The following is a 16118-nucleotide window of genomic DNA, read 5'->3' as shown; positions in this document are numbered from 1 at the left end:
CCACCCCCCACAATCTCCCATTTCACATCATGTGTCACTATGTACCTTTTCTCAGCTAACTGGGTACCTGACATGTTTAAATTGTCTCTCTCCTTTAGAGCTGCAACATTTGGAGTTTGCCTCGGTGGGGAAAAATGTGGCTGTCATGAGACCTGTGGGAGACACGAGTCACTCGATAAAATTGGGTTGCTCGCACGCTGTCTGAGACGGGTGGTATTGCTAGTCTACCGGCAGGTGTTGTCAGGAAACCTCTGTCAGCAGGCACGGCCAACGAGGAATCCTCAGGACAGCTGCCAAAGACTGGCCGGCAAATAAATCAATTTCCTAGTTGCTACAAGAAATAATGACTCCCTTGCCTCCCCAAGTCATCATGGCAACTAGGACTGTCCCTCTGACTTACTGAATGGCCATACTTGGCTACTGGAATGACTCTTGACTACTGGAATAACTCTGCCATTATTTGTGCTTTGTTGACTTGCTATTTCCATCTCCCTTGTCACGTCTTCATTGTAGCCATGTAGAAGACTTCCGGGAGCCTCTACTCAATGCCAGCAACTTACGTCCCATCCACACCATACCTAGACTTCCCGTGCTCCACACTGTTCAATCCACTGAAGATTGGTCACACCATTTTCCTGACCCCCTTCCTCCCCCCCCATTAGCATCTGTAGCTATGTTTCTCTTACAAAGCATGAAATAACCTGGCCACTGTTGATTTTTGCCAACCATTTAGCACAGATCGTGGCTGTTAATTTAAATAGATGACAGACATTTGAACTAAGCTATATATAAATCTTCTGGCTGTCTCTTTGGGTTTCACTTTCTGCTGTTTACGCATTACAAAAGTAATCACAATTTATTGATTTTTTTTTTTGAAGCCCTGAAGATTTTGGTTGGGACTCGCCTCTCTTTTCCTGCGTGTCAATGGCAGATGGTTCTACTGTTCCGCGAGTATCACCTTTCAGAGCTACTGCGAGTGAGACACAGATGTTGTTAGGTCTCAGGTAAAGCCATCAAAGGTGGATGGTCAATCAAGTTTGACATCATCTTCCACTGAAATCAACCTGAAGGCAAATGGCTTGGTTTTGATTAGCAGCCTGTGGGATTGTGCCTAACCTATATTGGAGCTGCTGCTGCTACTTTACCTGAATGGCAGAAATCACAGATGGTAATTATAACGATAAGTGCTTACAGATTTCCTAACAACAAAGATAATTTGTTTGCTCCATGGCTTGTTAGAAGGGGAATTTTGCTCTGGTGACTGGGTGGCTTGTGAATCAGCATTTGGCCTTTCACCTCTCTGTCCCCAGCTTGACTGCAGCCCCAAACGCCGTGATTAGACGCTGATCCGACAAGAAGGGTCTTGTGAAAGCTTTAGGTCTACTGTTCTCTGCTCCCCCCTTCTAGCCTTTTTCTGTGGGTGACGTGGAGCCGAAGGCAATTATGGAAATGCTGCAGAAGTCCTGGCGTTTTTGGAAGAGCAGAGCTCCGCATAGAAGGAGACTTTGGGTCGTCCACTTAGAATTTTTACGAGGCAGGAGTTGGCTGGAAGAGCTATGTCAGTGGTGGGTGTGAAGAGGTCTGAGGCCTGACAAAAGTTGATTTACGGATTGGTTTTGTCAAGAGATGCCATTTTGCATGGGGTGGAGAGTAAGACTGGAAGGGCTACCCCCATAAAAGCACAGTCATGCCGGGATAAATAGCATCCCCGCCAGGAGTGCGTTGATGCGGCCATATCCTGGTGCAGTGGAACCGACAAAGTGTTCTTCATGCAGGCCAGGGCTTAGAGGATAAACCCTTTGACAGTAGCAGGCCTTCCTCTCTCCTTTGTTTCCATGTAGAGCTGAGCACATGGCCCGCTCTTAATAAAAAATGGGTTAATCATGTTTATGGAGCTTGGAAAGCATCCAGCATAGAGGAGCCTATTGTTCATTGGACTTGAGCAGAGATCATTTCTGGTCTGGAGCTAGTGGACTTGTGTGTGTGTTTCGGATATGGTGCCGGTCACACCTGCCTGTCTTGCCAGGGGAGCAGGGCATTGCTGGCCTCTGGGGACATGTCCTCCCAAGCCAGGGCTGTGGTGTGCAGCTCAGGTGGATGTACCTGCACTCAATGCTTGCTAAAAATAGCACAGAGAGCTGCAGGTGCTGGAACAACCTTTAGAGAGGGGGGAAGAGGTTCTGAAAGCCTCAGAGCTAACCTGTAAATCCTGGATAGGATGGAAACCTGTTTTTGGTTGGGGTGATGGGGTGTTGCTGCAACCCCAGCACCCTGAAATCCAGCACCCAGGTGAGGGCATGGTCGTGAGGTTGCCCAAGCGAATACCTACCCAGGAGGCTCAGGTGAGCTTTGGGGTAGTCTTAGGTTGAAGGCTGTGCCACCGGGTCCTTGCTCTGTTGTGAGTGAGTTCACTAGAGTACAGCTAGCACGGCTCTGTCTGCCCGAGATGTCCATCATGCCCCCGGTGGCAAGGCAGCTGTACCCTGTGGCCGCATGTGAGCACAGCACCTCATCGCCTCAAGGGAAAAGTGCTCTGGGAAATGCCAGAGGCTGGCTGTGTGGCCCCAGGAAGGTGGAGGCATTTTCAGCACACAGTCCCCAAGCAGCCAGAGCTTTGAAAATGCCACGGCTGTGGCCGATCCCAAGATCCCAAGTGCTCGTCATCCTTAATGCATCCGGCGTGAAACTCCCAAAGAGCAGCTTGCTCAGGATCACACGGGAACGCTCTGGCAGAGCCTCGGAGACGGGGGAGACCTGAAAGCCCCGGAGATCAGTCTGCAGAGAGAATGAATGAAATTACCAGTCGGGCCTTCTCCAGGCCTGATTTCTGTGGGCAAAGCCCAGCTTTTCCTCGGTCCTTACTCACACACAAACGAGTGAAGGCCGGGAGAGTCTGGGCATGAAGGCGGGGCCCTGTGTACTGTAGATCCCTGCTGCGGATTAATGGCTTGTAAAACACAGTGCTAGCTACCCCAGTCTCCTTCCTGCTCCACTGCTAAACCACCCACCCAACTTTCTTCCTGCCTGCTTTGCCGTCTCCCCGAGCTGGCAGGGTGGCTCGGTGTCTGTCACTCCTGAAGTCTGGGCCTCTTTTCCCTTTGCTCAGGCTGTGAATTCTGGGAAGGCAGCTTCTCTCTCTGACTGACGGCAACCCAGTGCTTGAATCGTTAGCGACAGAGGAGAAAAGGCCTGTCATAAACAGGCTGCTATTGATCTCAGACAACTGGAGACTTTTCCCTGTCAGCTGTGCTTGCTCTCCTGCTCTGGATATAGGCTTACCTGTAAATTAGAACAGCTGGAGGCAGGCTGTTTGCTGTGCCCAGCTGCTTGGGGAATGTATCCTGTCTTACCGTCTCAGGCTAGAGATCCTGCCGTATCTGCATGGGCCCTGGCTTGGCTTATGTTCTAAGGGCAGCGCTTTGTCCATTGTATGATCCCAGAGATAACGGCCGTGATGTTCTGGACCTTGTTTTTTAAACTCAAGGACACAGTTTTTTGGGTGCCTGCTTTCATTCCCAGCTGCTGCTCCCGACTGCCAAGTGATCTCCACTCACAAAGGAACTGCCTCTCTCCAGCCGGCATTGTGCAGGAGGGCTCCTGGTAAATGAGCTAACGAGATAAATGCACGCAACAGCTCATCCTGTTACTATCTCCCTGCCCAAAATATGAGAATCCTCCCAATTGACCGTTTCCTGTTACAGCCTCATCATTAACAGGCGAATGGGCCGTACCGGGGAGAGCGTGTGTGTGTGTGTGCACCAGTGTGTGAGATAATTATATAGCACGTAAGTCTGAAATGTATCCGTATTTCCCTCCTCCTAAGCCAGTTTTGGTTATAGGAATTCATGAGCACACAACATACTGAGACGTCCCAGCAGGTGATTTTGCTCTTGCTGGTCTTGGTTGCTTTAGCGATTCATAAGTGGGTGGAATCTCCATCCCTGGAGGTTTTTAAGTCCTGGCTTGACAAAGCCCTGGCTGGGTTGATTTAGTTGGGGTTGGTCCTGCTTTGGGCAGGGGGCTGGACACGATGACCTCCTGAGGTCTTTTCCCACCCCAGGATTAGATGGTTTTAGGTTGTGACTGTACCGAGAGATACGAGGGTGTAGAAGTACCAGCATGTAGAGGTGCATCTTTATTGCCTGTTGGTAGCCTGTAGTTCTGGAAGAGTAGGAGTATCGTCAGCAGATCTGGAGAACTGGTGATTTTTCAGGCTGACAGTTGCGACAACACTCGTGTCCGTCCAGGGAGTGGCTGTGATATGATCAGTATTTGCCAGTTCCATAGTGACAGCAGGCTTCCTGGACCTACTGTCCTGTCTCTCTGCACTGAAGAAGCCCTGGTCAGCAGCGGTTTATTTGCCATGACAATACTTTTACTATTCACTTGCCTCTCAGAGGGTATGTCTAGACTCTGTCTGGTGACAGAGGCATGTAGATTAGGCTACCCGGCATAAGAAAATGAAGCAGCGATTTAAATAATTGCCGCTTCATTTAAATTTAAATGGCTGCCGCACTGAGCCGATCAGCTGTTTGTTGGCTCAGCGCGCTGGTCTGGACACTCCGCGGTCGACATCAAAAGCATTTATCGATCTCCTAGTATGCCTCCTGGGATGAGGTTTACCTCGGAGGTTGACAAATGCCTTTGATGTCGACCACGGAGCAGCCACACTATCACGCTGAGCTGACAAACAGCTGATCGGCTCAGTGTGGCAGCCATTTAAATTTAAACGAAGCAGCGATTATTTAAATCGCCGCTTCATTTGGGTATATCTAGTAAACTAATCGACATGGCTCTGTCGCCAGAGGCATGTAGTCTAGACGTACCCTCAGTTTCTGCCTGGGATTCACTGCTACATGGTCCAGCTGTTCCGGGGGGACAGGATTGAGCAAAGATGTTGGCTCATCTGCAGTTGGGACATGGTGCCCTGCGACATTGACTTTGTCTAGTGAGTCCACTGTGTTTGGGGCTGTTCTGTCCCTGGGTTGCTGGCTTTGGTGCCTACATACACAGCTGTGCCGGTGAGCCCATTGCTGGTGAACACATGACTCCAAATGCCCCTGCGATTGTGGGGGGAGAGCTCAGGCAGAAGGCGTGTGGCTGGGGTTTCGTCTCCCCCAGCCCTACATTCACCCGCCCCACCCTTGATCAGCTGCTTGGATAGGGGCAGCTCCATAGACTTAATGCAGCTGCACTCCTTCCCACCAGCTAATGACCTGGCTCTCGACGTGTGAGTCCAAGGCATTTTACTTCATTTCAGCTTCAGAGGCAAGCCTAAAGGGCCTTCAGGACCCCTCAAATCTGTCATCACCGCCCACAGCAGAAGCTCATCTTTCAAATGGAGAGCGTGCCCAGTTTGTGGCAGCTTTGGAGGGGTACAGCCAGGCGTCTGAGATTTCGTATGCGTGCAACTGGGATACAGGCACCAGGAGAGCTAGTAATTTCCTGCTGTGATAAGCATGGCAAACAGCAACACAAAGGGACATTTTCTTGGTGTAGACATGCTGTTTGCCCGGCTTTATCTTTGATTGAAAATTATTATTCTTCGTGTTCGGATTGGCTTCTCCCTCTGGGACTGAGTCACTCTGGTCAGATCAGTGACTCAGAGCCGGGTCTGGCAAGCTGCCTCTCCTCTTCTCTGTTATGAATGGTAATACAATAAACTCGAGCGCTGCTCTCAAAGGAGAAGCGGCCCGGATAAAAACTGCCACCCCATCGAGACCAGTTTAAACAGTACCGATGGTGGAATAATGACGCCACGTTCGCCGGGGAGGTAATGGGATGGATTAATTATTGAACAGGAGCAGGGCTGGAGAGAACAAACCTACCTCGTCTGAAAATCTCCCATCCTTCCTCTTTCAATCCAGTGAGAAAGGTGAATTTCTTTCTATAGTTAGACCTGGGGATGTGATGCAGTGAATCCTGCCCAGAGCTAGTGTGATTTTAAAACCTCCCATGGGGGCTATAATCTAGTTCTATACCCTCTCACAGGAGGCCCTCCCAGAGGTGACAGCGGGTTCACCCTGGTGCACCACTCCTGCAAGAGCTGGGTGAGCTGCAGCAAAAGCCAGCAGGGAGCTATTGAAAGAGCTGGCAGGGACCCGGGTTGCAATAGGACAGCACCTGTAGGAAATCTTAAGTTACTTTCACTGCTGGGTCCTACTCACATCTTTCTCCTCTGCACAAGAGTTCAGCATCCAACAATGCAAAGGCATGAGCATGAAGTCCAGGCTGTGTTGTACAAAGAGATCTCAGGCCTGGGAAACTACTTGCTGGAACTTCTTTTACATTGGATGAGCATCCATCAAAAAGTCTGATGCAGAGGGCTCAAGGTGGGTCTCAGATGCGGGGGTGGGTAATGCTTGTAAAAGAGTTGCTTTTGCACGACATGCATCTGACGAAGTGGGTCTCTGCCCACGAAAGCTTATGCTCCAATAAATCTGTTAGTCTATTAGGTGTCACAGGACTCCTCGTTGCTTTTGCAGATTCAGACTAACATGGCGACCCCTCTGATACTTTTGCACGTGTGTATCTGGATGGCACACACGATAATAGCCACACACACGAGGGTGCACGAGATCCCGAGGAAGAGCTCCAGGGCGTGCTGGGACATTTTGAGACCCAGCAGGACTCTGGAAATGGGTTCATTGTCTTCTCATGACAAGAAAGTGATTGTGACTGTCTCTCTGTCAATGCACAGATCAGTGCTGGGACCCACAGTGACATCGGAAAAGCATTGTATGTTGCAGGAACCGGGAGAAGGCCTCCCTTTCTATCTCTTGTGTTGCGCTATGTCCTTGGGCTTCATCCTACCACAGAATTGTCTAGGAAGGCAGTTTTTATTGAAGCCTTCTCCAAAGAGAGCAGAATTTCACAGGAGCTCTGGGGTGCCGTTCCCAGAGTCATTACAGAATAAAACACAAGACAAATGAGTTACTTCTCTGGCTTGGAAGAAGTTGGGTTGCTTGTCCTGTGGGAAAGGTGGTGGTTATATGCACCCGTTTCCATCAAACCTTGGCAGAAGCTCAAACTATGATCCCCCGTCTGCCTTGCTCCTGGCTCTTAAAGACAGACTGGCTCAGACCCATGCGAACCCTGTCACTTGGTGGCCTTACACAATCTCATGGCTTCAGTTACCATCCCTGTACTAACTATGTCCCACATCCGCCTCTCCCCATCCATTCCATCCCTGGCTCTGACCTCTCCAAAAGGACGTTGTGCTGCCCACTCAAGCTGAAGAGGGTGACAATGGAATTCCTTTTCTTTCTCATTATTGGTAATTCCATCGGCCTTCCTTTCCCAGGCTTGCAAACTTGGTCTCGTTGACTTCCTTCTCTCCCTCCCCTCCCACGTATGAAAGCCATGACTAAATCCTGCAAACGCGGCGAGGAGTCCTGTGGCACCTTATAGACTAACTGAAGTGTTGGAGCATAAGCTTTCGTGGGCAAAGACCCAGACATGCATCTGATGAAGTGGGTCTTTGCCCACGAAAGCTTATGCTCCAACACTTCAGTTAGTCTATAAGGTGCCACAGGACTCCTCGCCGCTTTTTCAGACTAACACGGCTACCCCTCTGATACATGACTAAATCCTGTCACTTCTTTCTTGCCCTCCAGAATTCATGTCCCTGTTATTAAAATCCTGGCCCATCCCCTTGTCCTCTCTCCACTCAACAGCATTCTCCTTCTGCCTGGACTTCCAGGTTCTTCGATTAGACCTCTCAAGTCTAGCATGTCATAGAGCATCTTCTTCCCCCATTGCTCAGAACATGTTACCCTTCCCAGTGAGAGTCCCTGACTCAGTCAGCTCTGAGTCAGGCCTTCTAGGGAACAGCTCAGGTGCAGTGGACTGGACCACAGGCCAGCGACAGAAGATGCAAACTGTCAGACTAAAGTTTGCTCCCTACACGTGCCAGCTGAGGTACCACTCAACACAGAAGGACTATTTAGGTGGACTTAAAATAGGTCCGGGGGCAGAATGGCCAAGTTCTGTTTGGCCGTTCCTTGCAAAGTGGATGCAATGCTTGGTTCTTTACTTCTGGGATCCTCTCTCCTTTGCCTTCCTAGTGGTGGTGTCCTTCATAACGGTCAATCCAAGCGCCAGTCATAGCGATGAAGGGCAGAGAGAACCTGGATATCACAGGCCACCACCACCCTCCTCCCCTGCACGCTAAACCCTACAACTGAAATTAGACCAAAGCCCTCAGGAGACAAAACTCTACATGCCACAGGCAGGGGATAAGAGGGAATGAGATGCAGCAATGCCCAAGGTCCTTGCAAAGGCAGGAAATTAAGTGAGATGTACCTAGATTGGGGTGGGCAATAATTTTCAATGGGGAGGGGCATTCCAAGAATTGGTAAGTGGTCGGGGGCTGCATGTTATGATATCAATGGAGGGGTGCCGGGGTCTGGGATAGAGTTTGGGTAAGGGGTTGGGGTACAGGAAGAGGTGTGGGTTCTGGGAGGGAGTTTGAGTTCAGGAGAGGGTTCTGCCCTAGGACGGGGGTTCAGGAGGAGGTGCAGGGTCTGGGAGTGGGTTTGATTGAAAGAGATGATTCTGCCCTGGGGGAGGGGTGCAGGGTCTACGAGTGAGTTTGGATGCAGGGTTGTGACCTAGGGTGAGGGACTAGGGTGCGGGAGGAGGATGGTGGGGGTCGCTCCCAGCCAGCAGACCCTTAGGCAGGCTCCCTGGCTGCCACAGCCCCACATGCATTCAAAGCAGCCAGCTGCTGGGCCAGTGTATGTGTCTCTGTTCAGTGCACCCTTTGGGGAGCAGGGGGCATCAGATTTCTGCATGTTGCACATGTGGGCAAGCACTGCCTTTGCAGCTCCCATTGGCCAGTTTCTTGCCAATGGGAGCTGCGAGAATGGTGCTGGGGATAGAGGTGGGGCACGGAGACTCCCCTCCCACTCCACGGAGCACGTGCCATGCAGACACACACATGCTAGTCCCAGCAGCTGGCTGCTTTGAGTGGCCTGTGGGGCTGTGGCAAGCAGGGAGCCTGCCTGAAGGTCCCACTGCAAAGCCAGGTGCAAATGTTTGGCAGGCCAGATTCAGCCCTCAGGCTGTCTTTTGCCCACACGTGACCTAGATGTAACTCTCAAGAGACCCACACCCTAGTCCCTTTCATGTGCCAGCAGATAAAACGCCCTCAAAGCTGCTGCCAGTTTGACTGGGGGGAAACTCCTTTCCAACCTCTACATATAATGATCAATTTTAGATCATGTGAGCAAGAACCTGTCAGCCAGCCAAACCCCTGAGAGACAGGATGCTCAGTCAGAGATCTGTCCGGCTCTGAATAGTGGTATCCCATCTCCATCTGCGGCCATCACTGAAGCTCTGAGAAAGGAAACAAGACCCAAACCAACCAAAAAACTCCACATTGAGATCAGAACATATTGGGAAGGAAACATCCCTTCCTGGACTGTAGGGCTACGTCTACACTGGCATGATTTTCTGGAAATGCTTTTAACGGAAAAGTTTTCCGTTAAAAGCATTTTCGGGAAAGCGCATCTAGATTGGCAGGACGCTTTTCTGGAAAAGCACTTTTTGCGGAAAAGCATCCGTGGCCAATCTAGACGCGCTTTTCCGCAAAAAAGCCCCGATCGCCATTTTCGCGATTGGGGCTTTTTTGCGGAAAACAGAACTATGCTGTCTACACTGGCCCTTTCAGGCAAAAGTCTTTCGGAAACAGACTTTTGCCCGAACAGAAGCAGCATAGTTTTTCTGGAAAAGCACTGATAATTTTATATTAGATCATCAGTGCTTTTCCGGAAATTCAAGCGGCCAGTGTAGACAGCTGGCAAGTTTTTCCGGAAAATCAGATTATTTTCTGGAAAAACTTGCCGGTGTAGACACAGCCTAGGTGTCTGGCTGAAGCCCTGAAGCATGAGCCAGAAGAGACCCTCTTGTCTACGGAGTCCTGTCCCCTTCCCATCACAAGCAATGCTGTCCTACAATCTCACCGTGACCTTCATCCTGCTTTCTCTTAAACCAAATTAAACCATTTGCCCTCACAATCAATGTTCCCTCTAAGTTTTTCCACCCATGTGTGGAACACATTTTGTTATATACACCGAGGCATGTGCAGATGTGCACCGCCAGTAGGAACACATGCTGCCGGCTGTGGACACTCTGCTAATCAACTGGGCAGCATTTGAGTCTCTCCTGCCCTAGCGCTCAGCTTACAGGGAACACTGCTGAGAAACTGCCCCCAAACCTCTCTCCTCTGATGGTTCGAAACCTACTTCTAATTTCCAGCCTGAATTTGTTCCTGGGCCATTTGTTTTCATGCCGGTATTGCCCTTTCACTTAAATAGCTTTTCACCCTCCTAGGTGCTTGCCCTCTGGGAGGTGCTTATGGAGAGCACTCAGAGCCTTCCTTCAATAGATGGAGGGGCAGATCCTATAGAGCTGGGCACATTACAGTGTGTGGTAGACAGAAGCTTGTTCTCACTCCGCTTAGCTCTGAGCAATGCATGTGAAAGGTGAATATCTGTCTTAGCCCCGGGGATGAGATTACCCAGGGCTCAGCATCCGCAACCAGGAGCCGAGTTTTGTGCAGACTAGGCACCAAAACAGGGACAAGCATTGCCCTTCCTCCCCCACCTCCTGCCCCCCAATAAGTGCTCTGGATTCAGCAACTTAGCCACTTAGTTGTGAGTTCCAGCCTCTAGAAAAATCAGACCACAGTTACGCGTGCTGAGCGCTACTGAAAATTCTGCCCTTGGTTACCCGCCCATTCCCCTTCCCGCGCCCTCTGGGTAGGATACAGAAATGAAATGACAATTTAATATGCCCCCAGTTAACCCTTTAGAGCGCCGCATTTGTGTAGCACTAAAGAAACATAAAGAATTGTTCAATGCATCTTGACAGTTACTGCTTTAATGTTCTTATCAGGTTTATTTCTTCTTTTATCATGGTTTTTGCATTGTGAGGGAAAGATGCCTCTCCCTCTTTCCCTAGTTTATCTATAATTCACTACATTTTTACACTTAGGTTATAATTGACTTTTCCACGCGACAGTAACTCAAACAATAACTATTAATATTCAGCAGTCTATGGTGATAAAGATTTCCATTTACTCTTTTACCTAACTCTGTGAATATACTGCACACTATCTCGTACAGTTAATATTAACTTCATTTATATTTATTCTCAGTTTTTCAATATAATCATCTTACTCTTTTAAGTGCTGTATCTTTTTTTTTTTTTTTTTTGGGATATGTGATTATTCTTAGCTGGCCAATAATGAGAATACAAGCCAGCAGCATTTTCAAGTACAAACACTCTTGGATTTCTTCCTCCTGCTCTGTCTCTTGGGTTTGGTGGGGTCAGCGGTGCCATTTTGTTGGCTGGCCTTGTGGCAGGTTTGATTTTTGTGAGGCTCTCCGGGGGCTCTGGGTTTGGAGCCTAATCAATCTGTATTGCAGCCGATAGTTTTTGTCTGATCTAATAGGATCTTTGTGCCAACCCATTGCCCCATGCCTCCCGTTGAAGAGGCTGTTGGCTTTGTTTCCTCAGAAGCATTGCCAACACCTCCTGTTGGAAATCGTAGGAATCTGAAAAGATTTCATCCAATGATGGATAGAAGTTCCTGTTCCAGTAGTTGGGGCTGAGAATGTGAAATGCTCCTTCCCATGGCTTGGGATGTTAATAGCCCAGTTTGGGAAAGCATCTTTCCCTATCATGCCATTGCCGGAGGTTTGTGGTGATGGCCTCTGGGTGCAGGGGGTGCTGTGGGACGGTGAAAATCCCAACATTTAACTGGAGAGGGAAGAAGCAATGGTGGCTCCATGGGTATAAATAGTTTTCACTAGAAGGGAGAGGCAGGGACCCAGTCCCTGTCCCCCAATGGCTGCCATCTAAATATTAGACATGACAAAATGTGAGCAGAGCAGACAGGAGGCTGGGGACAAGATGAGTGTCCCAGCAGTCCTAACGAAAGACACAGGTTCCCGCCCCTGTTGGAAACACCCAGAACCAAAACCAACCGGGCAGGTGGGATTATCTGGAGACGTGGGATTCAAAACTCAATTGGATTCAAATTCTGTGACCGCGCCCTCTCAGAGGAGTTTATTAATAAGGGGCCCTGGACAGATTCTCAGAGAAACCGCCATGCAGTCCGAAGGCTTTTTGCACCAGAAGAACGAATGCCAGGCAAGGCAAAAGCTCTCATTCCTGCTCCCATCAGTCCTGTAAGGCCAGTATAAAAACGGGCAGTGGGAACTTATAAAATCACATGACCCACTCGCTCAGACTCTGGGGGGCAGAATATAATCAGAAGATGCACGGGAGGAGCAGGACGTGGGGGAAAGGGAGGAGATGGCAAAGTGGCTCTCATCAGTTGCAGCACAAAGTAAAACTGGGACTGGGTTCCCCTCTGTCGCTCCCCTAGACTCTGGAAATCCACCTTCCAGCTGCAGTTTCTGTGAAATGCAGCAGAGCCCCGAGTGGGAACACCTGGCTCTGGGCCCTCTGCCATCTCGGAGCAGCCGGGGCTATTTATTTGCGTGAGCTCAAAGTAAATAGCTGATGACACGAGCAAGGGACTGCTGCTCTGAGCCTATCAGGAGGGACTGGAGAGCCTCCATTTGTCTCCCTAATGGAAGCTGAAGCCTGCGATGCATCGGGGCTGGGCCGGGTTGAGAAAGCAGGTGGCGGGCACGGCGTTCGCTGCCGTTGCGTGCCGGAGCTCTTCCCTGTAATTATGAAAAATGTCCCCCCCACGAGGAAAGCGGCAGGTTGGCTCTCCGCTGCGGCGCTGGAACAATGCCTTTCCCAGACCGCTCTTCTCCAGAGCGGCGGGAGCCTTCGTGATTTCATAGCCCACCACCCACACAGCGGGCTGGCTCCCAAGGGTTCCTCTGCTGCGGCATTTCTCCACTTCACGGCTAGTTAGGGGCTAGCTGGGTTAAACGAGCAGCCCATTAATCTCGGCCCTGCTGAGACCAGAGTCGTGGGACACACAGGCTGCGGATGATTTATCGCCATCCTGGGTGCGTCTCCTCTTTTCTTCAGAGCACCAGCCACAGTTACCTAGAGTGGCTTGGCGCTTGCTAAAGGCTGGGTGGACAGATGAGCAAAGACACTGCCAAGCAATCCAGCAGCCATTTCACATAGGAGACACCTTCTGCATTGCTGCTGCTGCCTCCCCTGGCAATTACTCCTCCGGGTACATCGACGACAAGCCCAGAACTCCCTAGAACCACAGCGCTGCCATGGGATGAACCTGGAAATGCCGGACAGACACCAGACTTCATGGAGAAAGGGCAGGCATGGCACAGGCCTGGGAGTTTGAACTCCCGAGCTCTTTTCCCAGCTCCTGCACCCTGTCACGATTTGTGCTCGAGTCGCTGCGGCTCTCCGTGCCTCAGTTTCCCCATTTGAAATATGGGGATCATTCCCCTTTTTGTGGGGAAGAACAACATAAGACCGGCCAGACTGGGTCAAACCAAAGGACCATTTAGCCCACTGTCCTGTCTTCTGACAGTGGCCGATACTAGGTGCCCCAGAAGAAATGAACAGAACAGGGAAACATCAAGCGATCCTTCTCCCATCGCCAATTCCCAGCTTCTGACAAACAGACGCTAAGGACACCCCTACTTTCCATCCTGCCTGTTGTGGATGGGCCTACCCTCCATGAATGTATCTAGCTCTTTGTTTGTAAGACTCAATTCATTAAACTTTGTACAGGACTTTGAGAGCCTCATATCTCTCCAAAGAATTATGCTGATTATAATTAATGATAATTAAGAAAGATCGGACTGGAAGCTGCAGTCATTCTGGGCTCTTCTAAGAAGCAAGGATTTCTTTGCAGCTCTCTGCAGACTTCTGGGTGTGAAGCACATATAGTCTGGCTGGCCGGAGCACCAGTCTTGCGGCCGCCGGTGGCCTTTTCTTATCAGCCACAGGAACTCAGTGCTGTTTCTCTGGTTTGTGTAACGATGTGTTTCCCTCCTTTTCATGTTCATGTTGGCCTCTGATCAGAAGTGTGCACTATCTGCCTCTTATTAGGCTGCCTGCTGCTATCTGCCCCAGGAGCAATCTCAGGGTGAATGAATAAACACAACAGCATTTAACAGATCTGAAAGGAGATTTAATGATAATTTCTTCCTTGTAAATTGTACATGTTCGTGTTTTCAGCGTGCTGAAGGCAATTAGAGTGGAGCGGAGCTGGCAGGACGAGAAGGGAGATGCTCAAGGAGCCCTCACTATGGAGCAGTAATAACAATTTAGATTCTATTTAGATACAAGTGGCTACAAGTCAGATTTCTATATTGAATCAATCGACACAGACAAATGATTTAATAGGGAAGCGTTTGTGTGAATGGGGGCCTTGAAGGCGGGAGACTGGCTTTTAGAGCCAGGTGGGACACATGGTGTTGAGTTCAGCATGAATTTAAAACACCCAGTGCCAGCCAATGTGAGGACACAAGGAGACATGCTGGGAGCACGTGGCTATCAGGTGCAGCCCATGCGTTCGGGGATGGCTTCAGAGCAGCACGGCTTGGGAAGGTATTTTTAGAGCCAGCCTGGTATTCAGATCCTTCTTTTCCAGAGTGGTGCTTTCCTGTGTAAAGTGTATGAGGGAGATCCCTTCAGAGATAAAGCTGCAAGTCGCTGGCCCCTGCAAACTCCTCCTGCAGCTGTATAAATACGGGTAGGTTCCCTCCCTGCTCCCAGTGGGCCAGAGGGATCGGTGACACTGGAGAATGCTTTGCTGTCATTAGTTAATTGAGCCGCGGATGTTAAGAAAAGGTTATGTTTTTCTCCTGATAGTTTTTCTTTTAAGTCTCTGACACAGATTGGTTGCACTAGTGGTAATAGAACCGCAGCTGGGGAGTTGGAGCAAATCTTCCCGGGCGGTGTTTTTTTTCCAAGCTGCTGCGGAACGGCTCCAGCGCCGAGCTCGGAGCTGCTCTTTGTGTCTGCGTCTCTGTAACCGATACCTTTCCCTGATGCCTCGCTTGGGAGTGCTGGGAGACCACCAGCCACGCAGGCCCGCCCTGGCCTCACACTTGCAACGAGAAAGCGATGACAGGGTCAGACTGGAAGAAACGCGCGGAGTTCATGGCATCCCAGGTCAGTCCACCTACCCAGACGGTTCTCCTGCACCACCCATCGACAGAGCCAGAGTTCTGGAGGAGAATGGACTTCAGTCTAATCAGAACTACCACCTCCTTGCCTCTTTCTTCCCAGGGCTGCTTGGCAGGCATGCTACATCACACTAGCCTGCAGGGTGGTTATTCATGTGGTCTCTGAACACGGACAACTAAGCTGAGACCTGCACACTTGCTTCACGTGTGACCAAAATGTGATTTAACCCAGATCTCTAGTGGTTAAAGCTCAGCGAACTATTCCCCTGAGCTCCGATAACCACAGAGGTCTAACCACATTTTATTCCTCTGCACCTCTGCTTCCTTCCAAGCAGCGAGTGACAGGCAGTTCACATTCACATAAGAACACAAGAAAGGCCATTCTGGGTCAGACCAAAGGTCCATTTAGCCCAGTGTCCTGTCTTCTGACAGTGGCCAATGCCAGATGCCCCAGAGGGAGTGAACAGAACAGGGAATCAACTAGTCATTCCTCTCCTGTCATCCCTTTCCAGCCTCTGACAAACAGACTAGGGACACCATTCCTACCCACCCTGGCCAATAAGTATTGATGGAACCATCCTCCATGAATTTATCTAATTATTTTTTGAATGCTGTTAAAGACCTGGTCTTCACAACATCTTCTGGCAAGGAGTTCCACAGGTTTACTGCATGCTGTGTGAAGAAAAACTTCATTTTGTTTTAAACCTGCTGCCTACTAATCTAACCTAACTGCCCCTGCCCCAGACACAAAGCTATTTCATTCCAGAGGTCACAGAAATGCAGTTCCCATTCCCCTCCTGGGAGGGAGCCACAGGTGGAGCAAAAGAGGCAAGAGTCCAGTTTATTGTTGTTTTCCCATGGGCTGTGTGGTAATCTAGAGCAAGTCCTCTTGATATGGGTTCTCTAGAGGTAGCTCACAAATGTTGCTTGGTTTTATTTATCTATCATTCTAGATAATGCAGCGTGTTTCAGACTCAACGTAGGACCCATGGCAGGCCCCAGCGAGGATGCTGTCAGAGA

Source organism: Pelodiscus sinensis, chromosome 10, assembly GCF_052426305.1.
Source record: "Pelodiscus sinensis isolate ZL-2025 chromosome 10, ASM5242630v1, whole genome shotgun sequence".
Classification (NCBI taxonomy): domain Eukaryota; kingdom Metazoa; phylum Chordata; order Testudines; family Trionychidae; genus Pelodiscus; species Pelodiscus sinensis.
Note: the sequence above shows the minus strand (reverse complement) of the source record.